Source organism: Corvus hawaiiensis, chromosome 9 (genome assembly GCF_020740725.1).
Source record: "Corvus hawaiiensis isolate bCorHaw1 chromosome 9, bCorHaw1.pri.cur, whole genome shotgun sequence".
NCBI lineage: Eukaryota > Metazoa > Chordata > Aves > Passeriformes > Corvidae > Corvus > Corvus hawaiiensis.
Genome location: NC_063221.1, coordinates 32,682,052 through 32,698,894, shown reverse-complemented (window position 1 = coordinate 32,698,894; position 16,843 = coordinate 32,682,052). Strand labels below are relative to the sequence as shown.

The following is a 16,843-nucleotide window of genomic DNA, read 5'->3' as shown; positions in this document are numbered from 1 at the left end:
CATTCTAACAATTTTCTTCGGTTAACTTCAATTACCCAGTTTGTAATTGGTTTCTGGTTTCGGAGTTGCTGTGGCAGCTTTATTGGTCACAAATACGAGATGTCAGCATTTTTTGTCCCCCAGAGACCTTGTCCCAGTTGCTGTGGGCAGCAAAGCCCCTCATCCCCCGTCACTGTGGGGCCACTACTGTCACCCAGGTGTTCAGGGGTGTTCACTGCTGCCCAGACTGTTCCCGTTTACGTGGCACCAGGGTTCCTTGGGCACGTGGGGACAATGCAGTGGCACTTCTGGAGCAGCTGGATCGTGCTCTGGGTGCCAGGGCAGTGCCCTGTGCCGGGTGATGCTGCTACAGGGCCCAGCCTCAGTGTGATGGGCAGCGACCCTCGGCCACAAGGACGGACCTGGCCTGTGGAGCAGCTCAGGAGGCTCCCGCAGGCTCTGGGGCTGCTCTCGCTGCTGCTTTGCCCTCCCTGATGTGTCTCCACCTCCCTCAGCTTTTCTGGATTCCTGAAAACCGGCAGTGCTTGGAAAATGTGCGGGAGGGAAACCCACACTGGCTGGTGCCGGGGGGAACGAGGGCACTCTCTTTTTGTGCAGTAGGTTCTTCCTTCAAAAAACCTTGTGCAGACCTTGCCCAGGCCTGCCCTGGGTGGTTTGGGGTGACACCTCCACAGGAGCTGTGGTTCCAGATGGTCTGTGGTGTCACATAAGCACAGGGAGCTTCCAAACAGGGAGCTCAGCCTGGTTTTAGCAAAACAAACACTGCCTGTGTTATTTCATCTCAGGGGTTTTAATAAGGGAGAGAGCAGCTGACAGAGAAAGGGAGAAGGCTCAGCCTGCTCAGAGGTGTTTGTGATCTTTTTCTCATTCAAAAACCCCAGTGGATGTGGTAAACTTAAGGACTCTCTCTTGCCTTCCAAGTCAGCCTAGCCAGGCCCAAGTCCCAGCCTGGATCAGAGCTGTGCTGAGGGATGTGCAGGCTCAGGAAGGGGAGCAAAGGGGAATTGTCTGTGGTGAAGGACGTGCAGGCTCTGGAGGTCCCGTTCCTCTCTGCCTCAAGTGAGGGGTGCTCAGGCCTGACTGTGGCACTCGGTGTGAGGCACTTTGTGAGCAGCTCAAACATGTCCTGGGCTGCTCAGCCAGCGGGCTCGGTGATGCTGGCTGCAGCCTCACCCTGACAAATAAAGTGTCAAAACTAAAGTCATAAAGCTGCTCCTTGTCCCAGCGCAGCCACCTGGGCCAAGCTGGGAGTGTCCTCAGCCATACCATGGATGTACTGGTACCATGTCAGATTCAGGCAAACTTCTAAGTCTGCACTATGAATATGCAGAGTATTTTAATTTTTTTTAAAATACTTCTCACAGCTCCAGAAGGAGGGGTGGGAATCTCATGGAAGCAGTGTAAGCTGAGCTGTGGCTGCAGCTGTAACAGTGTGCGCATGGCTGGTTTGTCACAGTCAGCTCATTGCCCACACAGCCCCACGGGGCTGGGGATGTGTCCCCAACAGCTGAGCATGGAGCAGGAGCTCTGTCAACATCTGCCTACAGTCACTATTTGGAAGGAATTTATAGCAAGTTTATTTTCAAGTTAAAATCTGGAAAGCTCTCAATGAAAGAAATAAAAAAGGGAAGAAGCCCTCAGGTCCCCTGGCTGGGCAGTTTCCTTTGTCAAATGTTCTTCAGTCCTGTTTCTTCTTTAAAGATACCTATTAGTTTCCATAGCAAACTGCTAAGAGCAAGGCTTTCTCCCCGGAAATTTCATCCTTTTATTTGGTGCCTGTGGACATGGGTCAGCGGTGGCTTTGGCAGTGCTGGGAGAAGGTTGGACTCCCTGCTCTTGGAGGGCTTTTCCAAGCTAAACAGTTCTGTGATTTCTTTTCCTCTGCTGCTGCTCTCACCCACTCCTGGTGTCGTTCCGTGATTCCTCTCCTGGTGTGGGGAAGTTCTGCTCCTTTCCCAGGTCCCTCCACTGTGCCTTTAATGCCACTGAGTTGTGACCGAGCTCCTCCGTGAGCGTCACTCAGGCTGTGACCCACCTGTCCTCCTTCGGTCTCACAGGGACCTTGGCATTCCAAAAAACGTCCATTGCCTTTCCCACGTGGAGCATTTATGTGGGAAATTCTCCTGGCAGTAACGTGTATGGCTTGTGTTCCAAACCAAGGCCGGGCTGGCCGGGGCCTGGAGCAGCCTGGGGCAGGGGTTAACGCTGCTCTGACAGCCCCTAACAGTGCCCCACGTTATTAAAGGGGCGTTCTCTGCTGCAGCCCTGGGAGCTGCAATAAATCAGGGCTCTGTTGCTCCCAGGTAATAGAAGGCATCCACGAGCCCTGAGCGGTTCCAGAGGGTACAGGCAGAATTTGGGACGTGGATATTCGTGGCACGGAGCGGCTGCTCAGCCATCCAGGCAGAGACAAGAGAATTACCAGGTTTAAATTACTTTGTGAAATTCAAGTTTCTTGGCTGGGCATCTTCCAGCCCTCCGTAAACACGGAGCTCCCGGCCCACGTTACGGCTCTAATGACTTACAGGGGGTTTCATTCTCCTGCTGGATATGCCATAATCTATATCTTCTACCTAATTTATGTCTGTCCCCCCTAATTTCCCTTTGAAAAATGGTGGCCTGAGAATCTGCCTGAATTCCAGAAGGATGGGGGGTAAGAAAAGGAAAAAACCCATTGAAGCTGCTGGTTGGTGCTGAAAGAATACTCCACCAAATCAAGTTAAAATAGATAAGACGTAATCCAATTTCATTTCACAAGTAAATCCTATTAGCATTTTCCATTACATTTTGTAAAGCAAATACTGATTTATAGATTATAATATTGAACCCTGCTTTGAATGAACCAGTGTGTGGATTTAATGTGTCATCTGAAAGCTGGTCTGAAACTCTCCATGTGCTACTGTCACTGCACTCCTTCTCTCCTGCACTATTACTGTCATGCTTAAAAAATCTTAAAGGCAGCTGCTAAATCCTAGAATTTCCAGTAGAGCTGAGGCCACAGAACAAGGATGAGGAATGGGATGTGTGCATCAGGAAACTGGCATTTATTTGCATTTATTCCAAACTGTCAGCTGTCTAAGTAAATAGAAAATGTGGATTTAAAGTGGAGTGCTATTGTGGAATTCCCTTTTTTTTAGGGTAATACATGCTAAGGGTCAGTTTTCCTGTAATTGTACCTTGGACAGCTCCGGTAGAGCTGGAGCTCTCAGACTTGACTGACTCAAGATCCAGTGGCTTTGGGGAGGGAAAGGACATTCAGCTGGAGTTAAAATAATTTAATAATTTAATTTCAGGCCGCACACTGAAGGCTGGGTTGGGGGTACTCACTGGGGAGGTGACAGTGAGAGCTCCTGTGCTGAGGGTCCCAGCTGGCACCGGGCAGTGCCACTGTGCTCTGCCCTGCGGGCTCTGCTGGCCTGGATGTCGGGGTGCTCCTGGCAGCACAGGAGGGAGGACAGGCCCTCATTCCAGGGCCAGAACTCCCAGGCAGGTTTTTGGCATGGGTTACTTTGCAGGAAATGATGTCTCATGCAGCCCAGGCTCCACCTGCAGCGGTTCTGCCTCCCTGTGCCACAGAGCACAGAGCTCACCTGCCGGGTTCTGTGGGCAGTAAATACAAAGAAAACTCAAAATAGTGCAGACACTGAGCCACGTCTGCCTGCAGCACCATCTCTGCGTGCTCTGCTCCATCAGGCCTTGAAAGCCTTGAGGGAAGGGAGTGGGAGTGGATCTGTTCTCTGCAGAGGGTCAGGATGGACAACAGGAGGAATTTCTTCACAGAAAGGGTTTTTAAGCATTGGCAGGGGTTGCCCAGGGAGGTTTGGAGTGCCCATCCATGGAGGAGTCCAAGGAAGGGCTGGATGTGGCACTCAGGGCTCTGGGCTGGGGACAAGGCAGAGATCGGGCACAGCTTGGACTTCACGATCCTGGAGGGCTTTTCCAGCCTCAGGGATTCTGTAATTCCATAGGCCTGGCTCTGGGGCACTTCCCTGTGACAGTGGGACACTCAAGGGGTGTGAGGTTCCCCCAGCAACTGCGGTCACCCTCTGCAGAGCGTCCATCTCAGCTGCTTCCTGGATCCATCCAGAGGGTGAATCGAGTGTTGAACTCATTTCTGGGTGGTTGAACTCATTCCTGGGTGGTTTTGTCCAGTTTTCAGGCCACTTTTTCCATTTCCCTGGATGATTTCAGGGTTCTCATCTCCAGTTACGGTGTTAATGAACCCTCCCCCAGCAGCAGGCCCAGGACTGGTGTCCAAGTGAGCAGATGGGAGCAGACCAGGAGCAGAGTCTTGCAGGCACCGTGTGCTCGCCTGAAGGCAGATTTTAGCCCAGCTCAGCTGGTTTGTGCCTGGGAGCCGTGGTCAAACACAGTTGCTGCCATCCCCTGCTCCGGGCAGGAACTGCTGACCTGCCACAGTCCTTTCCTAACCAACCTGCTCATCTCCTCATCATCTTCCACACCTCTGATTGCTTGAACAGCATTTCCATGGGCATTGGAGAGAAATGGGCTGTGTGTCATTCCCTGGCTCCTCCTGTGCTCTCCTTGCCTGAAAAAGCTTCACCCAGGCTGTGGTTGGTGCTCAGGGCTTACACTGCAGCCCTGCATTTGCGTAATTCAGCCCTTTAATGAGTTTTTGAAGCTCATTCGGCTGATTTGGTTTGTATCAGTTTGGTTTATCCAAGTCCTCACTGCATTATTTTTTCCTTGTCTTAACCTGAAATACAAAACAAAAGATTGGGGTCACTGACTTGGTGAAATCTTGTGTTTGGAATGATTCTGTCCCAAGCCTGGCAGAGTTCAAGAGTTTGGACAATGCTCTTGGGCACAGGGGGCACAGTGACTTGTGGGGGTGTCCTGTGCAGGGCTGAGGGCTGGATTCCATGATCCTCATGGATCCCTTCCAGCTCAGCACATTCTGTCATTTAATCCTTTCCTTTTCATGCATGTGTTTTGTGTTCTTCAGCAAACCATCTAAATTTGAGGCTTGGGGGCTTTATTGTCAACTTTATCAAGTTTTCCTGTGCCTCTGGGCCCTGGGTCGGTGTGCTCAGAGCAGGTTCCACGTTCCCTGGGTTATGGCCCTGCTCAAGTCGGGAGCAGAGGGACCCTGGAAGGACATCCCAGTCCTTCCCTGGGTTTTCAGCCAGCCCAGTGCCATTCCTGTGGGCTCTGGGGAGTGTGTTCCAAAGGCTGTGTGGGATCCTGTGCCCTTCCCACTGGGATGCTTTGATAAGGAATTTCAGGCAGTGGGGTTTTTTTGGTGCAGGAATGTGTGAGTTCCTTGTGAGGAATTTTAAGTGGGGTGTTCGTTTTCGCTTGGCCAGGCCGGTTGTGCAGAACAGCTCCCCTCATTAGCATTTCTCCCCTCATTAGCATTTCTTCGAAGGCTCTTCGCTGTTGCTATGGTGCTTTGCATAATATTATGGATAATACTCCGATTTTACTTTGAAATCAGACATCCTGTACAAGCCACGCTGGCCTAATTATATCTGTAACCTTAAATCTCCTGGGGAAAAACACTGCAGGACTTCAGGGCTTGGTGGGGCTGCCAATACCTGGACATGTTGCTGTGGCTCTATTTTCCCAGGAAGTGTCCTGTGTGAACCATCCCTGACCTAGGATCAGCATTTCCTTGGCAAGGTTTTGAGTTTGGCTTCAAGAAGGAAAATTGCCTCCGTTAAATTCTTAAATATGAAGACAAAGCCCACATATTTTCTGGAGGTCTCAGTCCTCCTCTTGCTTTGGCACCAAGTATAAAATTGCTCAGAGCAATTTAACTTTAATTTCCACTTTCCTCTAATGAAAGAGAGGGGAGCAGAGGGCTTCTCTTGAAGCAGTAGTCAATAACTCTGATTCTTTCAGTTTTTAATAGCTCCCAATTTGCAGCTCCATCTTTGTATCCCTGACTGAGTTTAGGATTTGGGGTTAAGGTCAGCATTGGCTTTAGGAGCTGAGTTTCACTATCAGGGGGTTTCACTGCTTTGGAAAAACACATTTTCCTCAGTTCTCAGGTTGGCATTCCAAAAGGCGATTTTGGCCTCTAAGTGGCGCTGGGGACTCCTGGAAATCTGACTCCTGGCTCATGTTTGGTTCTTTTCATGGCCCGGTGGGGTTCAGTGCCCTGTGGGGTTTGCAGGACGTGCCCTGCTCTGTGTGATGCCCTCGGTCTGGGATGTGTGGGTGATGTTGGTGATGCTGGGGCAGGGTCCCCAGGCTCCAGCTGTGCCCCTGGCCTGTGCCAGCTGTGCCCAGGGCACGGCTCCAGCCTGCCCTGTGTGCCATGAAAGTTCAGATTTTCTGTGGGAAGGCAGCTGTGAGGATCCCCTTTTGGTTTGGGATTCATTCCCCGAGGTCCAGCAGCTGCAGACGTGGGGAATGGAGTGTCCTCCCTTCGCTTCTTTGCATCCAGAAACGTTTGCAAGAGACCACAGCTGGAGTTGTGCTGATGTTCTGAGTGGGGGCAACAGTCCTGCTCCCTGACACACTGCTGGGGACTGGGCATGGGCTTCTGCAAGGATGCACTGGACGTTTGCAATGTGGTTAGGCCAGGAGCTTGTGGAGGTGCTTTTATCCAGCAGCCCAGCTCCTGGCTCGTTCCTCCTGCTGCTGTTCGATATTAACCTGATTCTGCAGATGGGCTTCTCTGTGGTACAGCTGCTCCAGCCCGGCCGTGAGAAATCTCAGATTTGAGATACTGCTTCAATTAAAGAGTCTGGGGGAGGCTGTCAGAGCAGTGATGGAGGGGACAGATTTCCTGCAGCACAGCACACGCAGCTGAGAGGAGGGAAAAAACAGGACTTGGTTTCTGTATCTGTGGGTTCAGTGTGTGAGGACACAAAGCTGCCCACTGGGCTGAAGGAGGTGAGGGGACAGCACGGCCCTTGTGGAAATTTGGATCATGGTTCAAATCAGGGACAGCACAGCTGGGTTTGGGTGGAGCCATCAGGCAAGGGCTGCCAGCAAAATATTTCAGGTGAAACCAGTGCAAATAAAAGGTTTGTGTTGGGGGTTTTTTACATAAGATAAAGGCCTTCTGCTGTCCTATAAATTGGAGGTTTTGATCGTGCACAATGTCATCAGTTGGGGTTTTTTTGCTTTTTGGGTTTTATCTTGTTACTTTTGGTCACCAGTAGGACTCAATTCTTATTTAGCTAATTTGCAAGCTGGTCTCATCACTGAGAACTTGTCTGAGTTATGTGATGTCCTCTCTCATAGCAACACTTACTGACAAACAGCTTACACCAATTCAATCAAAACTGGTGTGGCAATTAAAGCCACCTCTGTTGGTTGGGTGGGGAAAGAATGATGCTGCTTTGAGGAAAATCTTTCCCTTCTCTGGTGGAGAAATAATCATTTTGTGAAGTAATGGTTGTCATTTTATGTCCTCCCTGTGTTTTTATTAACATTTCAGAAGTCAGATTAAAACAATATAGTTCACATTTGTGACTCGAGTGCAATTTGGCTCCTAAATTAATATCGATTTCTTTTGGGGGGGTGATGATTTGTGCAGAGGTTCTGCAAACTCTGTGTGGTTCCTGCAGATCCCTGACAAACACCTCTCCTGTGGGAGCGTGACAGAACTGATGATGATGTTCCTGCTCGGAGATGGTGGCATTTGTGCTAACACAGCACATAATCAGGGCTTTGGCTACGCCAAACGAGCGCTGCTGCTGAAGGAGCTGCGGCATTAGCGCTCAAGATCTCTCTCCAGCAGATAAAGAGGATGTTTTTCATCTTCCCAAAGAAATTCTCTGCTTCGCTCTGCCAAGAGGTGTTGATTGGGAGGGAGCGGTGCCAGGGGGGCGGTGCAGGTCTGCCAGGGGCAGCGAGGGCTGCCCTCCAGCAGGGTCCCAGGCTGCCCAGTAGGGTCCCAGGCTGCCCAGGGCACGGGGGCTGCAGAACCAGGGTTCAGCCTGGCTGCTTCTGTGGGCAAGGAGCTGGTACTGCAGCGTAACACCAGCACTGCTGCTGCAAAGGCAGATGAGGAGCTGCGGCCACAGGAACCCCCTGAGGTTCTCTCCTCGCTGTGTTAGAGCGTCTCCAGCTCTGAGCTGTGAACCACATTGCAAAGCCAGGTTAGGCAGGGGAGGTTTAGGTTGAATATTAGGGAATATTTCTGCATGGAAAGGGTGGTCAGGCCTTGGCAGGGACTGCCCAGGGAGGTTTGAAGTGCCCATCCCTGGAGGTGTCCAAGGAAGGGCTGGAGGTGGCACTCAGGGCTCTGGGCTGGGGACAAGGAGGGGATCAGGCACAGCCTGGGCTCGGTGATCCTGGAGGGTTTTTCCAACCTGATTCTGTGAAATAATGGAGCAGCCATGACACACGGCCCTAAAATTGGTGGGAAATACTGTAATCAATACATTGTTGCTGGCTTTTACAACAGCACCGTGTGAAGCTCTCAGGCCATTGTTGGTGAAAGTGTGGAAGCAGCCCATGAATCTGTGGGCAGAAAAATTCATGAAAGGGTTTTTAATAGTTTTTATCTACTGTTCTACTCTTGCTGTCATTTTGAAGTCAAAGGAAGGTTCCAATACAATTCTGGACACCTCTGTGCATCCACGTCTTCTGAAGACTTTCTTGCATCTTCTGGCCTCAGGGGCAGCAGGAATGTGCTCCTCTCCATGGATTTGGCTCTCTGGAGGGTCAGTAGCTCCCCTCATCTTCAGAGGTGCAAAAATCTCCCATCTGTGGGTGGATGTTAAAGCCCCAAGCTGATGGCTGCGGAGCCAGGGAGTGGCTGAGGAGAGGCTGTCCTGGGGAGCCAGTCCTGCTTGGGGCGGGGGCCTTTTCCCACCGCCAGCTCTCCAGCCTCCAGGTGATCCCACTTTAAACACCAGCGAAATACAGTTCAGGAAAATTGAAGCTTTAATAGAAGATGAGTCATCTCTAAAGAGCTGCTGCGTTTGAAGCAGCAATTTGGAGCAGAGCTGTGTGAGACTCCGGGCTAGAGCCAAAATTAATGGAGAGCTCTTGAGCTTCCAGGAGTGTTCCCTCGCCCAGATCACTCTTCAGCAAAAACAATTACTTAAAATACTTACTGATAGTCAACACACTGTAAAGCAATCTTTCTCCTGTAATTGCATTGTTCCTGGCTGCTGTGGGGCTGAGGCTGAGGCCTCCCTGTCCCTTGCAGAGCCTTTGAGGTGATGGTCAGAGGGGTTTGAGTGCAGCTGCTGACACCAGCTGGGGTCACAAAAAGCCAGGCCTGAGCAGTGTGTCAGCCTTGTGCAACTCTCCATCCCCTGGGGTTTTTTCATGGTTTTTATCCCAGTCATTGCAGTTTGAAATGGTTCTGCACTAGGAGTGTGCTGTAATGATATTATTACAACCTGATTTCTCCTGGTGACAGGGCTGAGGTTCAAATACCTCCTGTGGCGGCAGGGCTGTGGTGGAAGCAGCAGATGGGAGCTACAGGAGCCTCAAGAAGTCCTCAGTGCTGTGGATGCAAAAGACAGGAAAAACTGCCAGCATCACTCCTCAGGCATTATAATCCATAAAGCTGCTGCTCTTCATCCCTTCTGCTCTTCTCAAATAAAACCAAACTGTTGTGAGGCTGAAGTGACCTTTCCTGCACCTTGGAGCTGCAGAGCAAACACAAGGCTCTGTGATGGAACTTGGTGCCTCCAGGCATGGACCACATTGTTTTGGTTCCTGCTGCACAAAGATCTTGATAGTTGGTGCTGGACTGGGAGAATTCAGTTCTCCTAGAAAAATTGCCTTCAAAATGCACCATTTCCAGTGTATTTGGAACCAAATTCTGTGAAATAGCAGATGTATCAAAATCCAGGTGTTGTGCTGCTTCTGCACCTGGTGGGATCGATGGCCAAAAGAAAGAGAACAAATCTGGAATTATTTCTCAAGGCAGCAATTTCCTGAAGTGGGGAGCTCCCGGTATTCCAGGTCTCCCGTGTAAAGCCAGGTCTGCACCCAGGCGTTGGCTTGGGATCTCTTGTCCCTTCCTGAGGAATGTGTGACATCCTTTGGAGATGAGGGGCTGTCACAAGAACATGAACCCATCCTTGGCACAAGCTGTGGAGCCCGGGATGTTTCTGGTGTCCATCAGTGGCTCTCCCCTTTGGGCTCGGGGGAGGCCTGGGAAAACCCTGTCAGAGTCACTCTGAGGTGGAATTTTAGAGTTTTATTTTTAAATTACAGTTGTTTTTGTTTTTTATTACGCGGACTCTTCCCGGGAGTGAAAGCAGCCGGGATTTCCGTGGCTTTATTGCTTTTAGCAGAACCCCCTGAGGCCGTGGCTCTGGGTGTGCCCTTGTCACTGCTCCCTATCAGCTCACATCTGCCACGGCTCACTGGGGAGGGGAGCCAAACCCTCCCTTTATGTAAACTTCACTTCTTTTTAATACAGAGCAAGAGCTTCGAGACCTTTCATGGCTCCTTCTCATTCTTCATGAGCTACATATGTACATCAGCTCCAACACTCTGTCAGGGAACAGGGGTTTTCAATCAAAAAGACTGTCAGGAAAGCTGATTCACTAACAAGAAAGCTGTCAAGCTGTGACAGCTGCTGTCTTTGCAACCCCAAACAATCTGTTCAGTGCTAACTCTGACTTATGCTTCCATTTATTATACAGCAGTAATGAGTTCTGGCCTCGGAAGCAGCGTTTGGGGGACTCACCTGGCTGCTTTGGTGGGGATGTGCAGCGTGTCAAATCACATCCGAGCTGGACATGAGCAGTTTGCTGCAGAAAAGTTCTGCTTCTGCCTTTTGAGTTCTTTTTTTAAATTCCAGTGTCAGTCCTTACCTCATTTTTGTACTTAAGTGCGAATCTGGAGATTTCATTACTGTTGGGAGCTAACAAGAGTATGATTTCTGATTTTTCCCCATTGTGTTGAATAATGGATTTCAGTTTAAAGACAACGTGTTTATCACCAGAAACGAGTGAAGGAATTGGTTCTGGTGCTTAATTATCCCAGGATCTCAGAGACCACAAAAATCCTGGGAAGGAGCTGAGGGCTCAGGCTGGTGCTGCTGTCCAGGTGTCAGCATTCACACTGTCAGCCTTTGCTTTTAAAATGAGAAAAGAGGAAGAGCATTTGACATCTCCTCAAACAACATCTTCCAGCAGTACCTTACCGTCCCTAAATCTGCCTTGCTGCAGTTTAGGCTGATTACTGCAAGCCTGGCCCATCAGAGAGATGGGGTAGAGCTGATTCCTCTTCCCTTCCATCGTGCATATTCAGTGCTGCAGTGTATCCCAGCAAATCACCTTCTGCAGCTCTGCTAAGCCAAATTCCTTCTGTTTCCCTGAACTTTGGGTGCTCCAGCTCAGCCCAGGAGTGCGTGGCCCTAAAGCAGGTGGTTTGCTGTAGGTAGGGAGTCTGTGGGGCACCTCTGGGGGATCCTGGCTAATTGTGGTCTCAAGTCATCAGGTGAGGGCAATAAATTCATCAGAGACCTGCAGGATGGCTCCAGGTCTCAGGTGTTTGATGGTGACTGTGCTGGGTTTTGGGGGGGGGTCACGCTGCAGGTGGGGGCACAGACAGGCCCCACCATGGCTGTTTGGGGGCTGGGCACTGTGCAGGGTGACCCCAGCAGGGTCACTCTTCCTTGATCCCGATGAGGTGCCCCTGGTGTGGTTTCTCCTTGCCCTTGGTGTCTCCTGCCTGCCTTCCCTGCTCCTGTGGGACTGGAGCAGAGCTCTGCCTGTGTTCCCAACCTGCTCTGAGAGATTTGCCTTTTTAGTTCCAAACTTTCTTTCCTTGGAAAACTACCAGCTTGCTTTAATTCCTTTTCTTCTCAACTTTGCTGCCAAAAGTTGCTGCTTAGTAATTCCTGGAATTCGTTGAAGTCCATCGCTTTTATCTTCCTTGGAGGGGGAGAAGCAGCAAAGGCAAAGCGCTCGTGTCTGTCACAGCCAGGCTCCGGGCCAGCTCTCCCTTCTGGACTGGCACCAGCTGTGTGGCAGCGTCCCATTGCTCCTCCCTGCTCCTCAGTGCCACTCTGGGATGCTGAGACTCGTTTTTCCCCTTCAGCCCCCCCAGACACACTGGAACTCCCAGCAGGCCCGGTGTGCAATGCACCATCGGGTTTGTGTTTGCCCGGCATGTTTTCAGTCACTCTCGTGGTGAGGATGGTGCCATCGGCACCACCATCTGGGATGCTCCTGTCCCACTTGTCCCCCTCAGGTTCCTCTTGTTCTGAAGTTCCTGGCAGTGGGAAGTGCCCGGAGCAGAGGGGTTTGTTCCTTGGAGCATTCCCAGGGGTGGCAGGAATTGTTCTGTCAAACAGGATGTGGACACGTGCAAGGGGAGGGAGAGTCCTGGCAGCCAGGGCTGAATCACAGAATCAGGGAACACCCTGGTTGGGAAGGACCCATAGGGATCCTCAGTTCAATCCCTGGCCCTGCCCAGAACCCCCAAATCCCACCCTGGGCATCCCTGGCAGCGCTGTCCAAACGCTCCTGGAGCTCTGGCAGCCTCGGGGCCGTGCCCATTCCCTGGGGAGCCTGGGCAGTGCCCAGCACCCTCTGGGGAAGAGCCTTTCCTGATCTCCAACCTAAACCCCCCTGGCACAGCTGAGAGTGGGGAGCATCCCCTCCCCTGGGGCCAAGGGCTGCTTGCAGCCCGCTCTGGGTCTGATGTGCCATTTCCAGTGCTCCCAATCAGCGTTTGTCCCTGTGGAGCCCACAGGGACCTCGAGTCCTGCTGCAGGGACACGGATCAGGTGCCAGCGTGTGGCTGGAGCTGCGCTCCTTGGATGCTGCTCAAGGAAGGGGTTTGTGTTCCCACGCTAGAGCAGCTCCTTTAATAGGGGATCAAACTGCACTTACAGAGCTGCCTTAAAGGGAATATGGGGAGAAAAGCGCTTTGCTGGAAAATAGAAAGATTAAAGAGATGCAGCATGAGATAAACCCCAATGGGCAGAGAAACAAAGCAGTTCTTCCAGCTTGCCTTTTCTTCTGCAGCTCCCTCAAGGTCTTTGCTTTGCTGCTTTTTGGGAGGCTTCATTAAGTTCTTCCCTCTTCTTTTTTTTTTATCCCTGAAATACCTGTAAAACAGATTGTTCAGGTTTCCTGTCTGGAGGCCTATTACTTACTATTTTGTGATGCTGATTTTTATATTTTCCACCCACATAACAATTACTGGTGGATTTTAAGCTTTGCACTCGGCACCGGGAGGTTTTCTGTCCAAACCCATAAATGGCACAGCAGCCAGGGATTTGGGTGGATACAAAGCAATCCATGAGCTGGAGCCGAGGGAGGAGCACGTTTGGGAAGCGGATGTGCCCTGTGACATCCCTGATCCCACGCAGGGAATGCCTGAGGATCCTCTCTCCTGAGGGGTTGGCACAATTGTTCAATTAATCCACATGGAAATACAGGGTTGGTGAAGGGAAATCCTGAGCAAGAAAGGGAAACCTGAAGGAAGGTACATTTAGATGGGATACTGGGAAGGAATTGTTCCCTGGCACACCGGGCAGGCCCTGGCACAGGGTGCCCAGAGCAGCTGGGGCTGCCCCTGGATCCCTGGCAGTGCCCAAGGCCAGGCTGGACATTGGGACTTGGAGCAGCCTGGGACAGTGGGAAGTGTCCCTGCCATGGCAGGGGTGGCACTGGATGGGATTTAAGGTCTTTCCAACCCAAACCAGTGTGGGATTCTGTGAAAAGCTCAAAAGAGACAGCGGGTTCCATCTAGAACTGAATTCTTACCGACACCTCCTGCGTTTGCGTATAAATTTTATGGAAATGTACATGTCAAGATCCCAATGAATCCGGGATTCTGAAAAGTCATCAAGAAAAGCTGGAATAAATCAGCCTGTTACTTGCTGAGCCCAGTGGTTGTTCCAGTCGTGTCTCTCAAATGTTTCTGCACGGCAGAGAAGGTTCTGACGTGAAGAGTCATTATTAAACCACTCCATTAATCTGGGGAGAGGTAGGGCTGCTGCTCTGAATAAATTAGAAAAATTAAATAATCCAGAGTATCGAAAGCCCATCTTAATTATATAAAGTACAAGTATATAAAGTATATAAAGTACAAGTAACACTGTTTATATAATTACATGAAGTACAAGTAACACTGTTTGACTTGGTACTCTATTGGTAAAACACTCTGAGGGTGCATATACATAAAAAATATATTTCAATATTGCTGACATCTGTTTTTCTGAGCACAAAACACATCTCAGAAAACCTGTTCTCTTACCTGGAATTTTTTATCTTAACACCCTGGAAAGCAATTTCACTAACAAAAGGTGACATTAAGATGCCAAATTAAAAGCTGATGAAAACAGGGAAAAGAAAAGATTTTTTTTTTCTTGACATTTACAATTAATGCCACAAAAACGTTGGTTTAATCAGACAATATGGGGGCTCACAAAGGTGAAATTGGAAGTTTCCAGCCCTGAATGCTTGTGTAAAAGTTAATAAATTCAGCTCGTAATCATTATGCACATGCTAGTTATAATAATTTACTGTCCATACCAAATCTTTATAAGCATTGTAATTAAATATAAAATGCACATTAGAATTATAATGAGTAATTAGGGCAACATAACTAATGTGCATAAAAGTCCCGAAGCTCATTAAAATGTTAAAAGAGGAAACCTGCTCGGGCTGGAGTTGGTGTGTTGCCTGTGCCTGGGAATGCCACGGGTTTAACTCTTCCTTTAGACACTTGAAAGCAAAGTGAAAATATTTGGGATGAGGACCAGGTTCAACAGGCCTTTGGGCTGGTTTTGAACAGAACTTCAGGTGTAAAGTTTGGGTTTCCATGTGAAGGCATTAGGGAGCTCAGATGTGCAGAGTGTCAGGATCAGGGACTGGTTTGGGTTGGGAGAGACCCTCAATCCCATCTCATCCCACCCCTGCCATGGGCAGGGACCCCTTCCGCAGCCCAGGCTGCTCCAAGCCCCAGTGTCCAGCCTGGCCTTGGGCACAGCTCTGTGTTGGGTGAGACCTGCGTGGGTCCCACCGAACCCTCGGTGACCCCTGGCAGCACCTCCAGGCCATGCTGGGCCCAGTTCTCCTCCCTCCCACACTTCTGCTCAGCCCCCTCCTGGGGGGATCCGTAAATCTGTAGTTTTGGGGATGATAAATGCGTATTTTGGCTCAGGCCCAGCCGTCCCTCCCGAGCCATCTCACGGGGGACAGACGTGGAGGGCGTTGGGAAAACTCCAGTGAGGCGGCGTCTCGGAGCACCCACTCCAAAGAGCCTTTCCCAGCAAGGCACTCACAGCTATTGGGAAACTGATATTAAGTCAGTTCCCGTAATTCATTTCCAAGCCAGGAATTAGGCATTTATTTGAAGTGCCCTGCTCTGCAGGGATGAAGCACGGGAGGGGATTGAACAAAGAGCCGCTGTAGAGAGGAAAACCTCTGGATCTGAGTTACAGGAGCCAGTGCTGCTGACAGACACAGATAATCACATTTTTCCTCTATCATTTTATATAACCTTTATTTAGGAGACCTACAAATGACAATACATTTTAAATTATTCGTTTTACACCACGTTTCCTTGTTAACATCCCTGTTAGATTTTATTGCGGTGTCTCTGTCAGCCATTGATTTGTCTGGATAATCCTGCCCTGGGAGCTGTGGGAGGCTGTCCCTGCTTCCCTCCTCCTGCAGCCTCTCCCAGCTTACCCTCCCTCCTGCTGCTCCATACCTCTGAGCCAAGGTGTTATTTGCTTGCTGGCTGTTTATTGTTATTTATAATGAGCTGCTCCACACACCCTCAGACACAGGACTGTGCCGGCTGCTCAGTGGGAATCCCTTCCCACATCACTGGCTGAGGGGAAAGCTTCAGCTGTGAGAGTTTGAGGGGGTCTGGAGCTGGAATCTCATTTGTCCCACACCTCCCTTCAGTCTCAGCTTCTTTTTAACCAAATTTCTCCTCCCAGTTGTTGTCTCTTCCTGTTCCAGAGGAGACCTCGGCAGCAAGAGCAGCAGGTTTTGGGTGTGGGATTTCACCTGGAGCTGCTCAGTCTTCCAGGTCTGATGGATTTTTGGCTCCCTAATCAGTGCTCCAGGAACACAACTGCATCCCACAGTTTGTCTTTAGACTAAAAAGCATAAAATAACCTGACAGTGATAAATCCAAGAGACAGCGGCTCCAACGATCTCCGGTTTGTGTTTCCATGCCTTTATTAACCAGGGATTTCCCGGAGCAGGGAACATTGATTTCAATTCTCGTTCCAAACAAACAGAGGCTGAAATCCTTCTCAGAGGGAGATCTGAGAAAATTTCCTCCTCAGAAGTTTTCCAGCAGTTTCCAAACAGACAGCAGAGCCTGGAGTTGTTATGTGGAGCTGGGATGCAGCTGGCATCCCCTTCCCAGCTGCGCCCGGAGCGCGGGGCCGGGCGCTCCTGCCTGAGAAGCAGCAGCAAGTGTTGTTACGCTCCATTTCATCCTGAAACACGTTGTCAGTGGTGTTCTGCTTTTGTGTAAAAACCAGCCAGCCAACCAAAACAAAAGCATCCCCAAAACCCCCAAAACAGCCAGCAAAAGCTGAGCAGGCCCAGGGGGAAGCAGCAAGGTGGTACTTCTTAGAAATAAAACAACTTTGTAACTCAGGCCTTTGCTCATCTCTTATTTGCTCTTCCAGTGGTCACATCTTTCATACAACCTGAGGGAAGGAGTGGGAATGTTTTACGTGTCCCTGTTGTTTTTATGGAGTAACAAAACCAATCTGTGTTTTTTCCTGTGCAGATTATGGAGATATAGACATGCAAATTGCTTATATATTTATTATCCCCTTCCAACGTTAATGTTACTGGGTGAAAGCTAATGCATTTATGGATTGGTTTGTTGTAGTCATGGGGATGGGGAAGCTGGAGGCAAAGGGTGAATTTGCCAGTCTGTGGACTGACTTGTGGGAGGATGG

General features: G+C 50.1%; 1 protein-coding gene across 3 annotated transcripts in view; it reads left to right on the top strand.

The window, feature by feature from the left end:
- NEGR1 (neuronal growth regulator 1) overlaps window positions 1-16,843 on the top strand; it is a 191,958-nt gene that overhangs the window by 120,807 nt on the left and 54,308 nt on the right. The window lies entirely within an intron of this gene.